The sequence below is a fragment of the Mus caroli genome, unplaced genomic scaffold (genome assembly GCF_978045245.1).
Source record: "Mus caroli unplaced genomic scaffold, Mus_caroli_1 scaffold_8, whole genome shotgun sequence".
Lineage (NCBI taxonomy): Eukaryota > Metazoa > Chordata > Mammalia > Rodentia > Muridae > Mus > Mus caroli.
In genome coordinates this window covers 135,373,847-135,396,123 of record NW_028227263.1, presented here as the reverse complement: position 1 = coordinate 135,396,123, position 22,277 = coordinate 135,373,847, and the positions used below count along the sequence as shown (strand labels likewise).

At 38.6% G+C, this 22,277-nt stretch overlaps 1 pseudogene; it reads left to right on the top strand.

Annotated features, from left to right (window-relative positions):
- Positions 1-5,834: 5,834 nt before the first annotated feature.
- Positions 5,835-12,219, top strand: LOC147003638 (RNA-binding protein EWS-like; annotated as a pseudogene).
- The last annotated feature ends 10,058 nt before the right edge of the window (positions 12,220-22,277 follow it).

Genomic DNA, 22,277 nt, shown 5'->3' with positions numbered 1-22,277 from the left:
ACCCAAAGTCATTAAAAAAGACAAGGAAGGGCACTTCATTCTCATCAAAGGTAAAATCCTCCAAGAGGAACTATCAATTCTGAATATCTATGCTCCAAATACAAGGGCAGCCACATTCATTAAAGATACTTTAGTAAAGCTGAAAGCACACATTGGACCTCACACAATAATAGTGGGAGACTTCAACATACCACTTTCACCAATGGACAGATCATGGAAACAGAATCTAAACAGGGACACAGTGAAACTAACAGAGGTTATGAAACAAATGGATCTGACAGATATCTACAGAACATTTTATCCTAAAACCAAAGGATATACCTTCTTCTCAGCACCTCATGGTACCTTCTCCAAAACTGACCACATAATTGGTCACAAAACAAGCCTCAACATATACAAAAATATTGAAATTGTCCCATGCACCCTATCAGATCACCATGGACTAAGACTGATCTTCAATAACAAAATAAATAATAGAAAGCCAACACACCCGTGGAAACTAAACAACAATCTTCTCAATGATACCTTGGTCAAGGAAGGAATAAAGAAAGAAATTAAGGACTTTCTGGAGTTTAATGAAAATGAAGACACAACATACCCAAACTTATGGGACACATTGAAAGCATTTCTAAGAGGAAAACTCATAGCTCTGAGTGCCTCCAAAAAGAAACTAGAGAGAGCACACATTAGCAGCTTGACAACATACCTAAAAGCTCTAGAACGAAAGGAATTAAATTCACCCAAGAGGAGTAGACCGCAATAAATAATCAAACTCAGGGGTGAAATCAACCAAGTGGAAACAAGAAGAACAATTCAAAGAATCAACCAATCGAGGAGCTGGTTCTTTGAGAAAATCAACAAGATAGATAAACCCTTAGCCAGACTCACTAGAGGGCATAGGGAAAGTATTCTAATTAACAAAATCAGAAATGAAAAGGGAGACATAACAACAGATCCTGAAGAAATCCAAAACACCATCAGATCCTTCTACAAAAGGCTATACTCAAAAAAACTGGAGAACCTGGATGAAATGGAAAAGTTTCTAGACAGATACCAGGTACCAAAGTTAAATCAAGATCAGGTTAATTATCTAAACAGTCCCATATCCCCTAAAGAAATAGAAGCAGTCATTAATAGTCTCCCAACCAAGAAAAGCCCAGGACCAGATGGGTTTAGTTGCAGAGTTCTATCAAACCTTCAAAGAAGAACTAATCCCAGTTCTTCACAAACTATTCCACAAAATAGAATCAGAAGGTACTCTACCCAACTCATTCTATGAAGCCACAATTACTCTGATACCTAAACCACATAAAGACCCAACAAAAATAGAGAACTTCAGACCAATTTCCCTTATGAATATTGATGCAAAAATCCTCAATAAAGTTTTTGCTAACCGAATTCAAGAACACATCAAAACAATCATCCATCCTGACCAAGTAGGTTTAATCCCAGGGATGCAAGGATGGTTCAATATATGAAAATCCATCAATGTAATCCATTATATAAACAAACTCAAAACAAAAACCACATGATCATCTCGTTAGATGCTGAAAAAAGCATTTGACAAAATCCAACACCCATTCATGATAAAAGTCTTGGAAAGATCAGGAATTCAAGGCCCATACCTAACCATGATAAAAGCAATCTACAGCAAACCAGTAGCCAACATCAAAGTAAATGGTGAGAAGCTGGAAGCAATCCCACTAAAATCAGGGACTAGACAAGGCTGCCCACTCTCTCCCTACCTATTCAACATTGTACTTGAAGTCCTAGCCAGAGCAATTAGACAACAAAAGGAGATTAAGGGGATAAATATCGGAAAAGAAGAAATCAAAATATTGCTTTTTGCAGATGATATGATAATATACATAAGTGACCCTAAAAATTCCACCAGAGAACTCCTAAGCCTGCTAAATGGCTTCGGTGAAGTAGCTGGATATAAAATTAACTCAAGCAAGTCAATGGCCTTTCTGTACACAAAGGATAAACAGGCAGAGGAAGAAATTAGGGAAACAACACCCTTCTCAATAGTCACAAACAATATAAAATACCTTGGTGTGACTCTAACTAAGGAAGTGAAAGATCTGTATGACAAGAACTTCAAGTCCCTGAAGAAAGAAATTAAAGAAGATCTCAGAAGATGGAAAAACCTCCCATGCTCATGGATTGGCAGGATCAACATTGTAAAAATGGCTATCTTACCAAAAGCAATCTACAGATTCAATGCAATCCCCATCAAAATTCCAACTCAATTCTTCAACGAATTAGTAAGGGCAATCTGCAAATTCATCTGGAACAACAAAAAACCTAGGATAGCAAAAATTCTTCTCAAGGATAAAAGAACCTCTGGTGGAATCACCATGCCTGACCTAAAGCTGTACTACAGAGCAATTGTGATAAAAACTGCATGGTACTGGTATAACGACAGACAAGTAGATCAATGGAACAGAATTGAAATCCCTGAGATCAACCCAGATACCTATGGTCACTTGATCTTTGACAAGGGAGCAAAAACCTTCCAGTGGAAAAAAGACAGCATTTTCAACAAATGGTGCTGGCACAACTGGCGGTTATCATGTAGAAGAATGCGAATTGATCCATTCCTATCTTTTTGTACCAAGGTCAAATCTAACTGTATTAAGGAACTCCACATAAAACCAGAGACACTGAAAATTATAGAGGAGAAAGTAGGGAAAAGCCTCAAAAATATGGGTACAGGGGAAAAATTCCTGAATAGAACAGCAAAGGCTTGTGCTGTAAGATCGTGAATCGATAAATGGGACCTCATAAAGTTGCAAAGTTTCTGCAAGGCAAAAGACACCGTCAATAAGACAAAAAGACCACCAACAGATTGGGAATGGATCTTTACCTATCCTAAATCAGATAGGGGACTAATATCCAATATACATAAGGAACTCAAGAAGGTGGACTCCAGAAAAACAAATAACCCCGTTAAAAAATGGGGCTCAGAACTGAACAAAGAATTCTCACCTGAGGAATACTGAATGGCAGAGAAGCACCTGAAAAAATGTTCAACATCCTTAATCGTCAGGGAAATGCAAATCAAAACAACCCTGAGATTCCACCTCACACCAGTCAGAATTGCTAAGATCAAAAATTCAGGTGACAGCAGATGCTGGCGAGGATGTGGAGAAAGAGGAACACTCCTTCATTGTTGGTGGGATTGCAAGCTGGTACAACCACTCTGGAAATCAGTTTGGCGGTTCCTCAGAAAATTGGACATAATACTTCTAGAGGATCCAGCAATACCTCTCCTGGGCATATATCCAGAAGATGTTCCAATTGGTAAGAAGGACACATGCTCTACTATGTTCATAGCAGCCTTATTTATAATAGCCAGAAGCTGGAAAGAACCCAGATGCCCCTCAACAGAGGAATGGATACAGAAAAATGTGGTACATTTACACAATGGAGTAGTACTCAGCTATTAAAAGGAATGAATTTATGAAATTCCTAGGCACATGGATGGATCTGGAGGGCATCATCCTGAGTGAGGTAACATATTCACAAAGGAACTCATACAATATGTACTCACTGATAAGTGGATATTAGCCCAGAAACTTAGGATACCCAAGATATAAGATACAATTTGTTAAACGCATGAAACTCAAGAAGAACGAAGACCAAAGTGTGGACACTGTGCCCCTTCTTGGAATTGGGAACAAAACACCCATGGAAAGAGTTACAGAGATAAAGTTTGGAGCTGTGAAGAAAGGATGGACCATCTAAAGACTGCCATATCCAGGGATCCATCCCATAATCAGCTTCCAAACGCTGACACCATTGCATACACTAGCAAGATTTTGCTGAAAGGACCCAGATATAGCTGTCTCTTGTGAGACAATGCTGGGGCCTAGCAAACACAGAAGTGGATGCTCACAGTCAGCTATTGGATGGATCACAGGGCCCCCAATGGAGGAGCTAGAGAAAGTACCCAAGGAGTTAAAGGGAACTGCAACCCCATAGATGGATCATTATTATGAACTAACCAGTACCCCAGAGCTCTTGATTCTAGCTGCATTTGTATCAAAAGATGGCCTAGTCGGCCATCACTGGAAAGAGAGGCCCATTGCACTTGCCAACTTTATATGCCCCAGTACAGGGGAACGCCAGGGCCAAGGAGTGGGGGTGGGTGGGTGAGGGACTGGGGAGGGGAGTGTATTGGGGACTTTTTGGATAGCATTGGAAATGTAATTGAGGAAAATACCTAATAAAAAAAAAGAAGTTATATAAAAAAAAAAGAACATAGTTAATTGAACAATAGTCCTTGTGTTACAGTGAAACATCCTCTGTGTATATATTCTTGACTGGTAGAGCTGTACCTTCAGGTAGATTGAGTCCTAATTTTCTGTGGAACAACCATATTGATTTCCATTGTGGATGTCCTGGTTTCCATTCCCATCAGCAATGGAGGAGTGTTCCCTTGCTCCATACCCGAGTCAGTATGAATTGCACTTAGGTTATTGATCTTACCTTCTCTGGCAGCTGTAAGATTGAATTTCAGAGTATTTTGATATGTTTATCCCTAATGGCTAATAATGAACATTTCTGTAAGTGGTTGGTTTTTCGTTTTGTTTTGTTTTGTTTTGATTTGTTTTGTTTTTGCCTTTTGAGATTACCCTTTTGAGAATTCTCTTTATATGCCAACTACATTTTAAATTGGGTTATGTGGGTTGATGGTGATCTAGTTTCTTGAGTTCTTTATCTGTTTTGATTATCAGTCCTCTTTCAGATGTGGAGTTAGTGAAGGATCTTTTCCCATTCTGTTGGCTACCATTTTGTCCTTCTGAATATGCCCTTTGCCATCCTGAAGCTATTAATTTTCATGAGATCCTGCTTCTGAATTATTAACCTTACTGTCTGCTACAGATCTTCTGTTCAGGAAGTCATTTCTGTTGTCTATTTGCTCAAGGATATTTACCCAACTTTCTCCTCTATCAGGTTTAGTGTATGTAATTTTACATTGAAGCCTTAGATTTATGTGGAGTTTTGTGCAGGGTAATTAATAAGAACCTATTTGCATTCTTCTAGAAGAAGATAATCAGAACATTATATTTGTTATAGGTTTTTTTTGTTTTTGTTTTTGTTTTATTGAGTAATTTTGAACTCTTAGTCAAAAATCACATGTCTGTAGCTATGTGGATTTACATCTGGATGATTGATTTGACTCCTACAAGTGACCCAACTGTGTTTATGCCAATGCTGGGCAGTTTTTATTACAGTTTCTCAGTAGTGCAGCTTGCAATCAGAGATGGTGATACCGCCAGAAGATCTCTACATATACAGGATTATATTAGCTATCTTGTTTTTATGTTCTTTTTTTTTTTTTTTTTCTATTTGGGGTTGAGTAATGTTCTTCAATTTTTAAAGAATTGCGCTGTAATTTTGATGGGAATTGTGTTGCAGCTGTAAATTGCTTTTGGTAAGATGGCCATTTCAGGATGTTCATCCTGCTAATACACAAATATTATAGTACATTTTATCTTCGCATGTCTTTTCTGATATAGATTTTTGAAAACTTAAAATTCCTTACATAAGGAATTTTACTTGCTTTCTTAGACTTACCCTTGATTACATTATCTTCATGGCTCTCACTTTATCTCCTTTCATTTACCTTCCCTTTCTTTCCAAAGAACAGGACCTGCTCATTGATGGTAATCCCCTTTTGTTATCAAGTTGCAATAGGACTAATCTTATTTTCTTCTATTGAGGTTAGACAATGCAGCCCAACTAGAGAAAATGAATCCAAAGTCAGGCAACATTGTCAGAGATAGACCCTGATCCTCCTCTTTGGATCATACATGAAAACCAAGATGTACATCAGTTACATATGTGTCAAAGGCCTTCTTCCATCCCTGGATGCTCTCTGGTAAGTGCTTCAGTCTCTGTGATCCCATATGAGCTCAGGTTATTTGATTCTATAAGATTTTTCTTGTAGTGTACATGACCCCTCTGGGTTCTTCAATTCTTTCATTCCTATCTTCAACAAGATTCTGCATGCTCAATCGAATTGTTTGCTAGAGTCTCTGCATGTGTTTCCATCAGCTGCTAGGGGAAGCATCCCAGGAGACAGTTATGATAGGCTTCCCTCTGCAAGTCTTGCCTAGTTACAAGAATTGTTCAAGTCCCCATCCAGTACTGTTCTTAGGTGGGATCACCCTCATATATTGCTGGGAATTTCCATTCTCCTAGGTTTCTATATTATCCCTGAGATGAGGTCTCCCACAAACAATTCCAGTTCTCTCTCCCAATTCTGCTTTTCTCAGTTGTCAGTCCTCCCCATAGTTGATTTGCACTGTTCCCTTCCCAACACAAACTCTCTCCCAGTTCTCTCCCTCTCTGTCAAACTCTGAGGTTCATTTTATTTCCCATTCTCAGTGAGACACAAGTGTCCTCCCTTATCACTCAGGTTTCATAAATATGTGGATTGTAGCATATTTATCCTGTATGTTTTTGCTGATATCCATGAGCTGGAGAGTATATATCATGTGAGCCTTCCTGAGTCTGAGTTATAAAATTCAAGATAATGTCAAGGATAATTTTAATAGGTCTACCTTAAATATTACTGTCTTATTTCCCTTGAAGCCTTAATATTCTTTCTTTGTACTGTACATTTACTGATTTGATTATTATGTGGCAGGTGTACTTTTTTTTGCAGTCCAATTTATTTGGTTTTCTGGAAGATTCTCGCACCTTTATATGCATCTCTCTTTTGGTCAGGAAAATTTTCATTTATAGTTTTGTTGAAAATATTTTCTGGTCCTTTGCACTGGGAACCATATCCTTCCTGTATTTCTATTATTCATAGGTTTGGTATTTTTATAGTATTCCTAGATATCCTGAATGGTTTATTTAAGGAACGTTTAACACTTAACATCTTTGAATCAGTTACTTTTATTTTGTCTTTGATGCCCAAGTTTCTCTCTTTGATCTCTCATATTTTCTTGGTGATGCTTAGGTCTGTTGTTCCCATTCTCTTCCCTAGAATTTCTACCTACAGTATACTCTCAGTGTGTGTTTTACTTAGTTCTTCTATTTCCATTTTCATGTCTTGAACAGTTTTATTTTTCTCTCTCCCAAGATTGTATATTCCTGCAGTTTCTTAAAAGATTTATTCTTATTTAAAGGCAACTATCATCTTCTTAGGATTGAATTTAAAATAATTTCCTTGTGTTTCAGGTATGTTGGAATACTCAGGAGTTACTATAGTAGGACAGGTGGGAGATGGTGTTGCAATATTGCCTTGGAAGTTTTTTATTGTGTTCCTACGATACCTCTAAATCATTTGAGTTTGGTGTTATTATTGGTGTAGGTACTGATTTTTAAGTATATCCTTGGTGGATAGATGCATTTTTGATGTTCTCTCAGGCAGTTTCTGTTTCCTCTCGAGTGTTTGGCCTGAATGGCCTGTGTTTTGGTGAGTAAAGGGTCTTCAGTAGGAGATCTTTGCTGTAGATTTTGCAGTCTGAGTGATCTATTGGCATTTTGGGTACCAATGTTGCCTCTGGGCTCCCAATTACCCATGTGGCTTCTCGTGTTCCAAGAACATTTTGGGCCGCCAAAAATGTGGACAGGCAAAAGTTGTTTATGATAAAGAGTAAAGTTGAGTTTTTGGGAAGCTAGGGTCCCTGGGACATCTTTGGCCTCTGGAAAAAATGCTGAAATGTAAGGTAGAAGAGCTATTGGATTTTTTTTAATACAGAAAATTTCTTTGCTTCTTTGAGGGTATCATATAAGCATACAATGCACTTTATTGATGTTCACCCTTTGTCTTGTCTTCCTACATCCTTTTGGTCTAATTTCACATTTCCAAATTCTCCAAAGTTAACAAACTATTTTTTTAATAACGCATCAATCAATTTCTACTATTCATATACTCAGAGGTGTGTATGGTTTCTTGTTGAGCCTAACTTACCTACTAAGGATAGCACTATTATATAAGACGTCTTTCACATACCCAAATGCCATGAACTGACAATAGATTTTCTGTTATTTCTAGGGTTTCCTGAAGCCCTCCCCATTGGTAGAATGTAGATTGACATAGCATTGTGTGTGTGTGTGATATGCAGTCAACAACATATGTTGTGAGTTCCTGAATGTAGTAGTATTATCATCACCAGTAAATTTTTTTTTCTGTTCAACTCTCACATCTGGCTCTTTGAATTTTTCCCTTCTATTGACCATGTTACCTGAACCTTTGGTGAAGGAAAAATCATATATATATATATATATATATATATATATATATATATATATCACATTTGTGAATGGGCATGGCAGAGTCATTCATTCTCTACAGTTTGCTTAGTTTCATAAACACATTCACAGCCCAAAGAAATTACTCTGATGAGTTGGTAGTGTCACACTTACTTATGGGTATAGATCAAATAGTTTAAAGAGTACATTGATTTTATGTCCACTTAGAAATCTTAAAGCATTAATTATTGATGGGCCTGTGAGAAACCCTACAAATTACTCCTGACTTGACCTGCAGCACAAGGCTTCCTGAAAAGCAGTGTTTCTCAATCTGTGTGTTACAACAATTGGAGAGCACGTATTTCCTCTAGAGTTAAAATTTCTCAAACATGGGGGAATCTGAAAGGGAGAGAAATCTTGAGAGAAAAAGGAGAAAAGAGAAAAATTGTGACCACAGATGACAGTATCTATAGCCCAGCTGCAGCCTACTCAACTCAAGGATATGCACAGACAACCTAGGACAACAAAGCTAGGGAATATATGAATAGTCTACTGATGTCAGCTATACACAGATTCAGACGACTGCCATCTATGGGCAGATTGCATATGTGACTTCTTTTTCTTTTTAAATTAGATATATTCTTTATTTACATTTCAAATGTTATCCTCTTTCTTAGTTTCCCCTTTGAAAATCTCTTATTCTTCCCCTCTCCCCAGCTCACCAACCTACTCACTCCCGGTTCCTGGTTATTGCAGTCCCCTATGCTGGGGCATATAACCTTGACAGGACCAAGGGCCTCTCCTCCCATTGATGACTGACTAGGCCATCTTCTGCTACATTTGCCTCTGGAGCCATGAGTCTCTCCATGTGTACTCTTTGGTTGGTGGTTTAGTGACTTGGAACTCTGGAGTTACTAGTTGGTTCATATTGTTGTTTTTCTTATGGGGCTGCACATCCCTTCAGCTCCTTTGTTCTTTCTCTAGCTCCTTCAATGGGGAACCTGTGCTCAGTTAAATGGATGGCTGTGAGGATCCACTCCCATGTTTGTCAGGCACTTGCAGAGCCTCTCAGGAGACAGCTATGTCAGGCTCCTGTCAGCAAGCTCTTGTTGGCATTCATGATAGGGTCTGGTTTTGGTGACTGTTTATGGGATGGTTCCCCAAGTAGGGAAGTCTCTGGATGTTCATTCCCTCAGTCTCTGCTTCACACTTTGTCTCTGTAACTCCTTCCATGGGTATTTTGTTCCTCTTCAAAGAAGGACCGAAGTATCCACACTCTTTTTTTTCTTCTTCTTCTTCTTCTTGAGTTTCATGTGGTCTGTAAATTTTATCTTGGGTATTCCAAGCTTCTGGGCTAAAATCTAATTGTCAGTGAGTGCATATCATGTGTGTTCTTTTGTGATTGGGTTACCTCACTAAGGATGATATCCACCATATCCATCCATTTGTAAAAGAATTTCACAAATTCATTGTTTTTAATAGCTGTGTGGTACTCCATTGTATAAATGTACCACATTTTCTGTATCCATTCCTCTGTTGAGGGACATCTGAGTTTATCCCATCCTGCTGGATTCAGTTATTCGTGGGTGCGAGGGGGACCACAAACCTGGAAGGAAATGGAAGGAAGAAAAAGAAGAATAGGAGACCAGGAAGGGTACCTATCGAGGTCTCATTTATTATGCTGAGGTGCCTTCTTTTTACAGCATACATCGTGGGGAAAATGGGAGGGGTCGAGGGAGAATTATACAAAGAACAAAGAAATGGGCAACTGCTGACATGGGGGCCGAAGTCAGGCGCCAAGCAGCGGGTACTTTGCATCTTATCTCTGGAACATTGATCCTCAGTAACAGCCTTGGGAGTCAAGCTGGGCTCAGGTACAACTCATGTCCTTGGAAGTCATGGGAACTCAGGAAGAGATAGGGAAGAGGGGACTGTTATTCAAATTTTACAGCCTTAGGTGTTAGAAAGAGAATAAGGAGGAAGGGGGTGACAACCAGCTCTTAGCACAAGGCCCTTTGGCCTTTTAGGGAGATTGTGATGGGCTCACTTTCTCACAGGATGGTCTCTGACATGAGTCCTTTCCAGCTTCTGACTCTTATAAATAAGGCTGCTATGAATATACTGGAACATGTGTCCTTTATTACATGTTGGAGCAACTTCTGGGTATATGCCCAGGAGCAGTATTGCTGGATCCTCCTGTAGTACTATGTCCAGTTTTCTGAGGAACTGCCAAAATGATTTCCACAGTGGTTGTACCAGCTTCCAATCCCACCAGCAATGGAGGAGTGTTTCTCTTCCTCCACATCTTTGCCATTATCTGCTGTCACCTGAGTTTTTGATCTTAGCCATTTTGACTTGTGTGTGGTGGAGTCTCAGAGCTGTTCTTTGGATAGCCTTTCACTGGTTATACCACTCCAACTGGCATACAACCAGCTAGTTCAAGTGTATAGCACTAGTACTTATGATTTCACCACTACTACAGTCACCAAAATGCACGTGTCTTATGAAACTCAGTCTGCATATGGCACCCAGTCAGCCTACCCAGCCCATGGCTAGCAGCCAGAAGCCTCCCCACCTACAAAACCACAAAATTGTAACAAACTCTTTTAAATTTGGCAATTTCCATCTAACACAGGGGGTGTTATAATGAACCCATCCTAGAATATTGACAGAGTAATTACAATTATCCCCTGGTACCTGGGAGCTACCCAATGCAGTTAGTCACCACATCACCATCCTACCAGCTACTCCTCTTCACAGCTGAGTAGTTACAGAGCAGTTACTTTCAGCAGAACACCTATGAGAAGCCAAGAAGCTATGGACACCAGAGTAGCTGTTTTCAATAAAGCAGTTATGGGCAGCAGCATCCCATTATTTACCCCCTCAGACTGGATTCTATAGCCAGACTCCAAGTCAATATAGCCAACAAAAAAAGAGCTATGGGCAGCAGAGTTCATTCCTACAGAATCACCCCAGCAGCATGGGTGTATGGGCAGAAGTCTGGAGAATTTTCAGGACAAGGGGAGTACCCGAACTTGAGTTACCCTGATAACACAGGCAGGGGAAGAAGAGAATTAGATCATGAATGCCTGAGCAAAGGTGTACAGGGTGGAGGACATGGTGGAATGGGCAGTTCTAGAGAGCAAGGTCGATTTAATAAGCCATTAATGAAGGACCAGATCTTGATCTAGCCCTTTATATAAACCCCAATGTAGACTGACAACAGTGAAATTTCTTTTTTTTTTTTTTTTTTTTTTTTTTTTGGTTTTTCGAGACAGGGTTTCTCTGTATAGCCCTGGCTGTCCTGGAACTCACTTTGTAGACCAGGCTGGCCTCGAACTCAGAAATCCGCCTGCCTCTGCCTCCCAAGTGCTGGGATTAAAGGCGTGCGCCACCACCGCCTGGCAACAGTGAAATTTCTGTGCAAGGATTAAATGACAATGTGGTTCCGGATGATCTGGCAGACTTCTTTAAGCAGAGTGGGTTGGCAAGATGAAGAAGAGAACTGGACAACCTATCACCCATATATATCTGCATAAGGAGACAGGAAAGCCACAAATGATGCCAAACTGTACTATGAAGTTCCACCAAGAGCCAAGGGAGCTATGGAACAGTTTGGTGGGAACAATTTTCAAGGAAGCAAACTTAAAGTTTATCTTGACTAAAAGAAGCCTCCAATAAACAGCATGCAGGGTAGCATGTCACCATGTGAGGGTAGAGAGAGGCCACCACCACTTCAGGGAGGTCCTGGTGGTACAGGGGGTCCCGAAGAACCCATGGTTTACATGGGAAGCCATGGAGGAGACAGGAGGCTTTCACCCAAGTGGGAACCAAGGCTCCAGAGAAAACCCCTTTGGAGGATAAAATGTCCAGCACCAAGCTGGAGTCTGGCAGTGTCCTATTCCAGACTGTCAAAATGGGAACTTTGTCTGGAGAAGAGAAGTCAAACAATGTAAAACCTCTAGTTCCAAGCTCTTCCCCCTTCCTTCACTTCCACCTTGATGTGTTGATTGTATCGGAGGCAGCCCTGATGGCATGCAAGGAGAGAGAGGTAGACTCATGGATCTAGTTTGTTCTGAAGAAATATTCAGAGCTAGCAGAAGTGGAGTTAGCGTAGGCTTCCAATGTGGCCTCAGCATGGACCAAGTTGGCTTTGTTTAAGGAAGACAAGGGAGTCCTGTGGGTCTTCATGGACCTAGAATGGAACAGATAGGAGGAAGAAGAGGCATAACAGGCAGTCCTGGGAAAATGGATAAAGGCTAGCACCTTCAGTAATGTAGAGACCAGCCCTTCTAGAGACCTGCAGAGCTTCAGGATGACAAGCTTTATTTTTTAAATTGGAATATATTAAAAATTTTTAATTCAATATTTATAATGTTGGGGACAATATTATGATTATTCCTTGTCCATACCTTAGTATTCTCACCACTTGTGAAAAAAATATTAAAACAAGTTGAATAGTTACAAAAAGAAAAGAAAAAAATCTACAACCATAAACATATTTGCTATTACAATGGTAGTTTTCCTAATGAATAGTGCCTTTGTTCATAAGACTATCAGAAATCTATGCATTCCATTACTCATGAACCATGGATTGAGAATCATCAGTATAGAGCAAGCCACAAACCCACCCAGACAAATGCTTTGTACCACAACATTATACATGCTACCAATGTGGCAATAATGGTAGTAAGTTACAAAAATGGACATTGGCGAAGTTCACAATGTAAAAAGCTGGGTAAATTTATTCTTTGAATAACTTGAATGCACTCAGGTGCTATAAAAGGTACCCAATAGTGCTGAATTGTCTTTGCCAACACTAACTTGATTTCTCATGTCCAATCTCCAAAGTTTGTGGTATCTTAGGCAAGAAGAACTTGCTATAACATTCAAGTTGATAATCAGGACTGACAGAAGTTTGTATTATTTGGGGTATCTATAGAAACTCAGAACAAATATTCAAGGGGAGCCATCCCACATAAGACTTTTAAGTCAGCAACCTGTGTTTTCTGAAATAAAGGTAATGCTCTGTTAAGAATAAGCCCAAAGAAACAGACAAGCATACAGAAAAATTCCATTTGGACTCTCAGTCATCCATAGTGTTATTACCTCCTGTACACCCTCACCTATTTCCCTAGTTTATATAATGTCAAGTAGTTTCCTGAAATGATTGAGCACCCTCCATGATAGAGGCAGATGAGAGGGAAGAGGAGATGGGGTCTTGAGGCGGGGAAACTTGGAAGGGGGATAACATTTGAAATGTAAATAAATAAAATAACCAATAAAAAGAAAATTATTATCATATTTTATAATAAATATATATCATGAGCTTAAATGTTTGAGAGTTTGCATATACATACATGTATATATCCATATATGTATGTATGCACCTATGTATGTATGAATGTATTTATGTGTATTTGTATACACATGTCTCATAGTTGATTATGTGTTGGGAATTTTACATTAATGTTGGTATATATGAATTTTTCTCCTCATAATAACTTATTTATTTAACATAATAAACCTGAATTATTTTATCCTTAAAATACAGACTTTCATTTAAAAGTTGATTTTTAAATTTTTTATTACTTTTAACTTTTACAGTCCAGTCATTTCCTCTCTCATGATTTGCCCTCTCACAGTTCCTCCTCCCATTCCTCTTCACCCCTTCTCTCTTGGAGGATTTCTTCCCCAACCCCTACCAGGCCTCTCCACTACCTCTCTCATGGGTTAGATGCCTCTTCTCCTACTAAGGCCAGACCAGGTAGTCCACGGCTGTATATGTGTCCAGCACTTCAGATCAGCTCATGTATGCTGTCTGGTTCTTGGCTCAGTGGCTGAGATATCTGAGGAGTCCCAGTTAGTTGAGACCATAGGTCTTCCTATGGGATATCTCTCCTTCTCAGCCCTCTTCTAGCCTTTCCCTAATTCAACCACAGTGGTCCCCAAGTTCAGTTGAATGATTGAGTTTTAGTACCTGCATCTGTTTCAGTCAGCTGATTTTTTGGGTCTCTCAGAAGAATACCATACTTGGCTATTGTTTGTAAGTACACCATAGCAGCAGTAATAATGGCATGCCTTGCAGCCTCCCTTGAAATAGAACCCAAGTTGGGCAGGTTACTGGACTGCCTTCCACCAGTCTCTTCTCCATTTTGTCCCTGTAGTTCTTTTAGACAGGTCTAATTCTGGATCATAGTTTTTGACTAAGGGATAGCATCCCAAACTCTCCACTTATTATCCTGTCTTTCTACTGGAAGTGGAATCTACAGAGTTTCCTCCTCTCACTGTTCGGCATTTCATCTAAGTTATCTCCCTTTGAGTCCTGAATGTCTGTCTTTCACCTCCCAGGGCTCTGGTATTTACTAGAGGGCTCCTCCACATTCCACCTTCTGAGGTTGCATATTTCCATTCATTCTGCTGGCTATCAGGACTTCTTGTCAACCCTCCCACCACCCCATAACTGATCATATTCCTCTTTTTCCCTCTTCCTCCTCCTTTCTCCCACTGAATTCTCTCCTTCCCCCTGCCTCCTATGATAGCATTCTTCTCCCTCCCAAGTGGGATTGAAACATCCTCACTTGAACTGTTCTACTTGTTAACCTTATTCAGTTCTGTGGTTTACATCCTAGATATTCTCTATTTCTTTAGCTAATATTCACTTATTTGTGAGTAAACATCGTACATGTCTGTTTGGATCTCAGTTACCTCACTTAGGATGATACTTTCTAGTTCCATTCATTTGCCTACAAAAATCATGATATCCTAGTTCTTAATAGCTCAATTGTATTCCATTGTGGAAATGAACCATATTCTGTATACATTCTTTGGTTGAGGGACATCCAGGTTGTTTCCAGATTCTGGTTATTATGAATACAGTTTTTATGAACACATTTAAGTAAGTATCTTTGTGGTATGATGGAAATTTTTGAGTAAATATCCAGGGAATGTATAACTGAGTCTTGCAGTAGAACTCTTTCCAATTTTCTGCATTATTTCATTAATTTAGCTTAAATAATGCATTCATAACTATAATTTCATTTATATAGTTCTTGTGTTTAAATGAGTTTTCTTTATAAATAAATTTGGTGTCTACTATTTGAGTGGAATTGGAAAAATTAGATATGTTTACTCCAGTTTAATATTTTATTAAGACATGGTAGTAGGAATTTTTAATTAAGGAGTCAAAAGACAAAGACACATATACCTATGAATTTGTTATTAGTGTGGTCCAGTACTGAGACAGTTCCAAGAATGTTAGGCCTATACAAAGACAAACCCACTATAAAAATTCAAAAGCAAAAATTTGGATTAATGTGTATTTTTTATTTTGAATAAATTTAATTAATTTCATTTTATTTCCAAAGACAAAATGACTAATACATGTCATTACCTGTAAAATACCATGAAATATTTACAAACTAAATTAAGAAAAATGGTAGAAGTATTTGAAAGGCATAGTTCTGATGATTAAAGAGGAAAAGAAAACACTATTTTAGTAATGATCCTGTGTTTTAATTAAGGCTATATTTGGGAGGTTACATTTGAGTGTGATTGCCAGTGGCCAGAGGCTTGTCCTACTGTTTAATTGTAGACACTTGTAAACCACCAGTAGGACCTCGGAAGTAACACTGATACAAAGTAACAGGAGAATAGACTCTTAATCATTCACTCATCTCTTTACATTAAAAAATATTTACAACTAAATTTAGAAAAACCTAAAATATAGATTAAGTTGAAATGTGTCCTGAATGTGGAAAAGCTTCCTATGAAGGGTTCGAAATCACCAATAATTAACATACAAAAATGAGGGGATAGAAATGAAGTTGAAATGAGAGACCATTACATACTTGACAAAAGGATGTTAGTTGAAATATATTACATAAATAAGAGCAGGAGTGAAAGCAACGTTGTATATGGAGGAAAAGCAACTGAGTATAGAAGCCACAGAAAAGTAAAATGTTGCAGAAGCTATAAAAATGCTGTTTTTCTTTTAAAAAATGAAAAATAGTTACCACGTTCCGACTGCAGTGTTGACAAATTCTTGTACTTGTTGGATAACCAACTCTTGTTCATCACAGTAACAAATCTTATATAATGAGCTGGGGTACGAAGGTACATAGGGAATGACCAATCTTTTTTTTTTTTTTTCTTTGAGACAGGGTTTCACTGTGTAGCCCTGGCTGTCCTGGAACTCACTTTGTAGACCAGGCTGGCCTCGAACTCAGAAATGTGCTTGCCTCTGCCTCCTAAGTGCTGGGTTTATAGGCATGTGCCACCATGCCCAACTGGGCATGACCAATCTTGAATAAGAAGGATTAAGGAGATGTTAGAAATTCCAGACCAATGCCCTGATGAGTTTCAGGAGTTCTCAGGAAGAAACACAAGAAGATTCATTCACTTCTTTCTTGAATGCTTGATGTAATCCTGTATTCAGATGTACAGACATCCTGAATGACACTGTGTAAACTGAATAGCCACCTGCAAAATGGGATTATATTTATGTCCGCTTACCAGTTACAAATATTAATGTTAAATTACTCTAAATGAGAAATGAAAAACCCCCAAAGTGAAATGTTAGAAACACAAGACATAGGTAGAGGCAATCATACTAATAGAAAGGTAATACAAAGACAGGCATGGTGGCACACTCCTTTAATCCCAGAACTCGGGAGGCAGAGGCAGGCAGATTTCTGAGGTCGAGGCCAACCTGGTCTACAAAGTGAGTTCCAGGACAGCCAGGGCTATACAGAGAAACCCTGTCTGGAAAAAAAAAAAAGGGTAATACAACAAAAATTAACTAGTGAACTGTAAGAAATTAAAAGCTTTCTGTACATTGAAGAAAACTATCAACCAAAAGTAGATAAAACATACAGAAAAAAACTTTGATGTTGGTATTTCACTCAGAAGCTTAAAACCTACAATAAAGGGAAATACAGATTAAACAATCTCATCATAAAATTTCCAGCAAAGAAAAAGTTAATGAAATGAGCCAGGGTTTCTTTAAAAAACAAGGCACTAATGTGCAGTATGTATTCCTATAGAGGAAATGTAAATTACAAATAATTTGAGACTATATTATTCCACTTAGAAATATTAACACCAAAAGCATAGAGCAGAAAAAATAGACAATGGTGTGGAAAGAACAGAGTCTCATTCTTTAATGATAAGTCGTTAAGTGTTTCCTTCATAGTACAAATAAATATGAAGATTTCCACTAAACTAAAATTAGAATTACAATATAACACAGCTCTATAATTTCTGGGCATATACCCAAGGGACTATATGTTCTACCATATAGAAACTGTACATCCATGTTTATTTAGTTGTACATATTTTAATCAGCACAAAAATAATATTCATTAGCATATACTAAAAGTATGGTATCAACGCACAGTAGAATTTTGTTTATCTATGAAAGCAAAGATATCATCAAAATTTCCAATGATCAGATGTACTTTCACCAATTGTGTCAGTGTTTGTGTGTTTAAGATTTCTGTATATCTTAAAATTAATTTAATTTTCTAACTCATTAACTTTACATCCTGCTGGCTGCTCCCCATCCAAAAGTCCTTTCATCACACCCCCACCCCCTTTTCAACCAATATGTCAGGGGTCTCTTCTGGGTTTCCCTAAATCTTGGCACTACAAAGTCTATTCAAGGCAAGGCAAACCCTGTCCTACTGAAGCCTAGCAAGGCAGCCTAGCTAGAAGAATGTTACCCATGTATAGGTAACAGCTTTTAGGATAGGTCCCATTCCAGTTTCTAGGGACCCACATATAGTCTATGCTGTACTATTTTTACATATGTGCAGGGAAGCCTACGCCCAGCTCATATATATTTCTTAGGTTGGTGGTTAGGATTCTTAGAGTTGGCCAGAGCACCTGGGGAAGCCATCTTGGTTACCGGATCCCTCAGAGACTAGTCTGCACAGGTGAGAGTGTGGAAACAGAAGCTAACAGCTTCTGGGACAGGCAGAAGCCACACAGCTTCTGAGGCAGACCCCGTTTCAGGATCCAGACATCTTAGCACCTTCCCTGCGAGAAGAGAAGTCTCTTCCCTGCCTGGGAGAGCTTTGCCTGAGCACCTAGGGGAGCCATCTCTGGTCTGGGATCACTTAGAGATTAGACTGTGTAGTTGAGAGTACTGACTACTGAAGCTACACAGCTTATGGAACAAGTGGAAGCGAAATAGCTTCTGGAACAGGCCTTGTTTCGGGCCTTCATCTTCTGCTAGGAGGCAGGTCCAAATGCCAGATATCTGTGCACCTTCCCTGCAAGAGGAGAGCTTGCCTGTAGAGAGTACTCTGACCACTGAAACACAGAAGAGAGCTAGTCTCCCAGGTCTGCTGATAGAGGCTAACAGAATCACGGGAGGAACAAGCTCTAACCAGAGACAACTAAAACAACTAACTGCAGAGATTACCAGATGGAAAAAGACAAATGTAAGAATCTTACTAACAGAAACCAAGACCACTCAACATCATCAGAACCCAGCACTCCCACCTCAGCCAGTCCTGGATACCTCAACATACCCGAAAAGCTAGATCTGGATTTAAAAGCATATCTTATGATGATGTTAGGGGACATCAAGAAGGACTTTAATAACTCATTTAAAGAAATACAGGAGAACACTGAGAAAAAGGTACAAGTCCTTAAAGAAAAACAGGAAAACACAACCAAACAGGTGATGGAAATGAGCAAAACCATACTAGACCTAAAAAGGGAAGTAGACACAATAAAGAAAACCCAAAGTGAGGCAACGCTGGAGATAGAAACCCTAGGAAAGGAATCTGGAACCATAGATGTGAGCATCAGCAACAGAATAGAAGAGATGGAAGAGAGAATCTCAGGTGCAGAAGATTCCATAGAGAACATGGGCACAACAATCAAAGAAAATACAAAATCCAAAAAGATCCTAACTCAAAACATCCAGGAAATCCAGGACACAATGAGAAAACCAAACGTACAGCTAATAGGAGTAGATGAGAATGAAGATTCTCAACTTAAATGGCCAGAAAATATCTTCAACAAAACTCTAGAAGAAAACTTCACAAACCTAAAGAAAGAGATGCCCATGAACGTACAAGAAGCCTAGAGAACTCCAAATAGACTGGACCAGAAAAGAAATTCCTCCAGACACATAATAATCAGAACAACAAATGCACTAAATAAAGATAGACTATTAAAAGCAGTAAGGGTAAAAGGTCAAGTAACATATGAAGGCAGGCCTATTAGAATTACTCCAGACTTTTCACCAGAGACTAGGAAAGCCAGAAGATCCTGGACAGATGTTATAAAGACACTAAGAGAACACAAATGCCAGCCAGGCTACTACACCCAGCAAAACTTTCAATTACCATAGATGGAGAAACCAAAGTATTCCACGACAAAACCAAATTCACACATTATCTTTCCATGAATCCAGCCCTTCAAATGATAATAACAGAAAAAAACCAATACAAGGATGGAAACTACGTGCTAGAAAAGGCAGGAAAGTAATCCTTTAACAAACCTAAAAGAAGACAGTCACAAGAACAGAATGCCAACTCTAACAACAAAAACAATAGGAAGCAACAATTAATTTTCTTAATATCTCTTAATATCAATGGTCTCAATTCCCCAATACAAAGACATAGACTAACAGACTGGCTACACCAACAGGACCCAACCTTCTCCTGCTTACAGGAAACCCCTCTCAGGGAAATAGAAAGACACTACCTCAAGTGAAGGTTTGGAAAACAACTTTCCAAGCAAATGGTCTGAAGAAACAAGCTGGAGTAGCCATTCTAATATCGAATAGAATCGACATCCAACCCAAAGTCATCAAAAAAGACAAGGAGGGACACTTCATACTCATCACAGGTAAAATCTTCCAAGAGGAACTCCGAATTCTGAATATCTATGCTCCAAATGCAAGGGCAGCCACATTCATTAAAGAAACTTTAGTAAAGCTCAAACCACACATTGAACCTCACACAATAATAGTGGGAGACGTCAACACACCACTTTCATCAATGGCCAGATCATGGAAACAGAAACTAAACAGGGACTCAGTGAAACTAAGAGAAGTTATGAAACAAAAGGTTTTAACAGATACATACAAAATATTTTATCCTAAAACAAGAATATACCTTCTTCTTAGCACCTCATTGTACCTTATCCAAAATAGACCACATAACTGGTCAAAAAACGGGCCTCAACAGATACAAAAATATTGAAATTGTCCCATGCATCCTATTAGATCACCATGGACTTAGGCTGATCTTCAATCACAACAGAAATAATAGAAAGCCTACATTCATGTGGAACCTGAACAACACTCTACTCAATAATACCTTGGTCAAGGAAGGAACAAAGAAAGAAATGAAAGACTTTTTAGAGTTTAATGAAAATGAAGCCACAACATACCCAAACATATGGGACACAGTGAAAGCATTTCTAAGAGGAAAACTCATAGCTCTGAGTGCCTCTAATAAGAAACTAGAGAGAACACACTAGCAGCTTGACAACACACCTAAAAGCTCTAGAACAAAAGAAAGCAAATTCACCCAAGAGGAGTAGACAGCAGGAAATAAACTCAGATGTGAAATCAACCAAGTGGAAACAAGAAGAACTATTCAAAGAATCAAACAAAGGAGGAGCTGGTACTTTGAGAAAATTAACAACATAGATAAACCCTTAGCCAGACTCACTAGAGGGCACGGAGACAGCATCCTAATTAACAAAATCAGAAATGAAAAGGGAGACATAACAACAGATCCTGAAGAAATCCAAAACACCATCAGATCCTTCTACAAAAGGCTATACTCAACAAAACTGGAAAACCTGGATGAAATGGACAAGTTTCTAGACAGATACCAGGTACCAAAGTTAAATAAGGATCAGATTAATGACGTAAATAGCCCTATATACCCTAAAGAAAAAGAAACAGTCACTAATAGGCTCCCAACCAAAAAAAAAAAGCACAGGACCAGATGGCTTTAGTGCAGAGTTCTATCAAACCTTCAAAGAAGATCTAATTCCAGTTCTTCACGAATTATTCCACAAAATAAAAGCAAAAGGTTCTCTATCCAATTCATTCTATGAAGCCACAATTACACTAATACCTAAACCACAGAAAGATCCAACAAACATAGAGAACTTCAGACCAATTTCCCTTATGAATATCGATGCAAAAATTCTCAATAAAATCTTCACTAACTGAATCCAAGAACACATCAAAACAATCATCCATCCTTACCATGTAGGTTTCATTCTAGGGATGCAGGGATAGTTTAATATATGGAAATCCATTAATGTAATCCACTATATAAACAAACTCAAAGACAAAAACCATATGATCATCTCATTAGATGTGGAGAAAGCATTTGACAAAATCCAACACTCATTCATGATAAAAGTCTTGGAAAGATCAGGAATTTGAGGCCCATACATAAATATGATAAAAGCAATCTACAGCAATCCAGTAGCCAACATCAAAGTAAATGGTGAGAAGCTGGAAGCAATCCCACTAAAATCAGGGACTAGACAAGCCTGCCCACTTTCTCCCTACCTATTCAACATAGTACTTGAAGTCCTAGCCAGAGCAATTCGACAACAAAAGGAGGTCAAGGGAATACAAATTGGAAAGGAAGAAGTCATAATATCACTTTTTGCAGATGATATGATAGTATATATAAGTGACCCTAAAAATTCCACCAGAGAACCCCTAACCCTGATAAACAGCTTCATTGAAGTAGCTGGATATACAATTAACTCAAACAAGTCAATGACTTTCTGTACACAAAGGATAAACAGGCTGAGAGAGAAATTAGTGAAACAACACCCTTCAAAATAGTCATAAATAATATAAAATACCTTGGTGTGACTCTGACTAAGGAATTGAAAGACATGTATGATAAGAATTTCAAGTCTCTGAAGAAAGAAATTAAAGATCTCAGAAGATGGAAAGATCTCCCATGCTCATGGATTGTCAAGATCAATATAGTAAAAATGGCTATCTTGCAGAAAGCAATCTACAGATTCAATGCAATCACCATCACAATTCCAACACAATT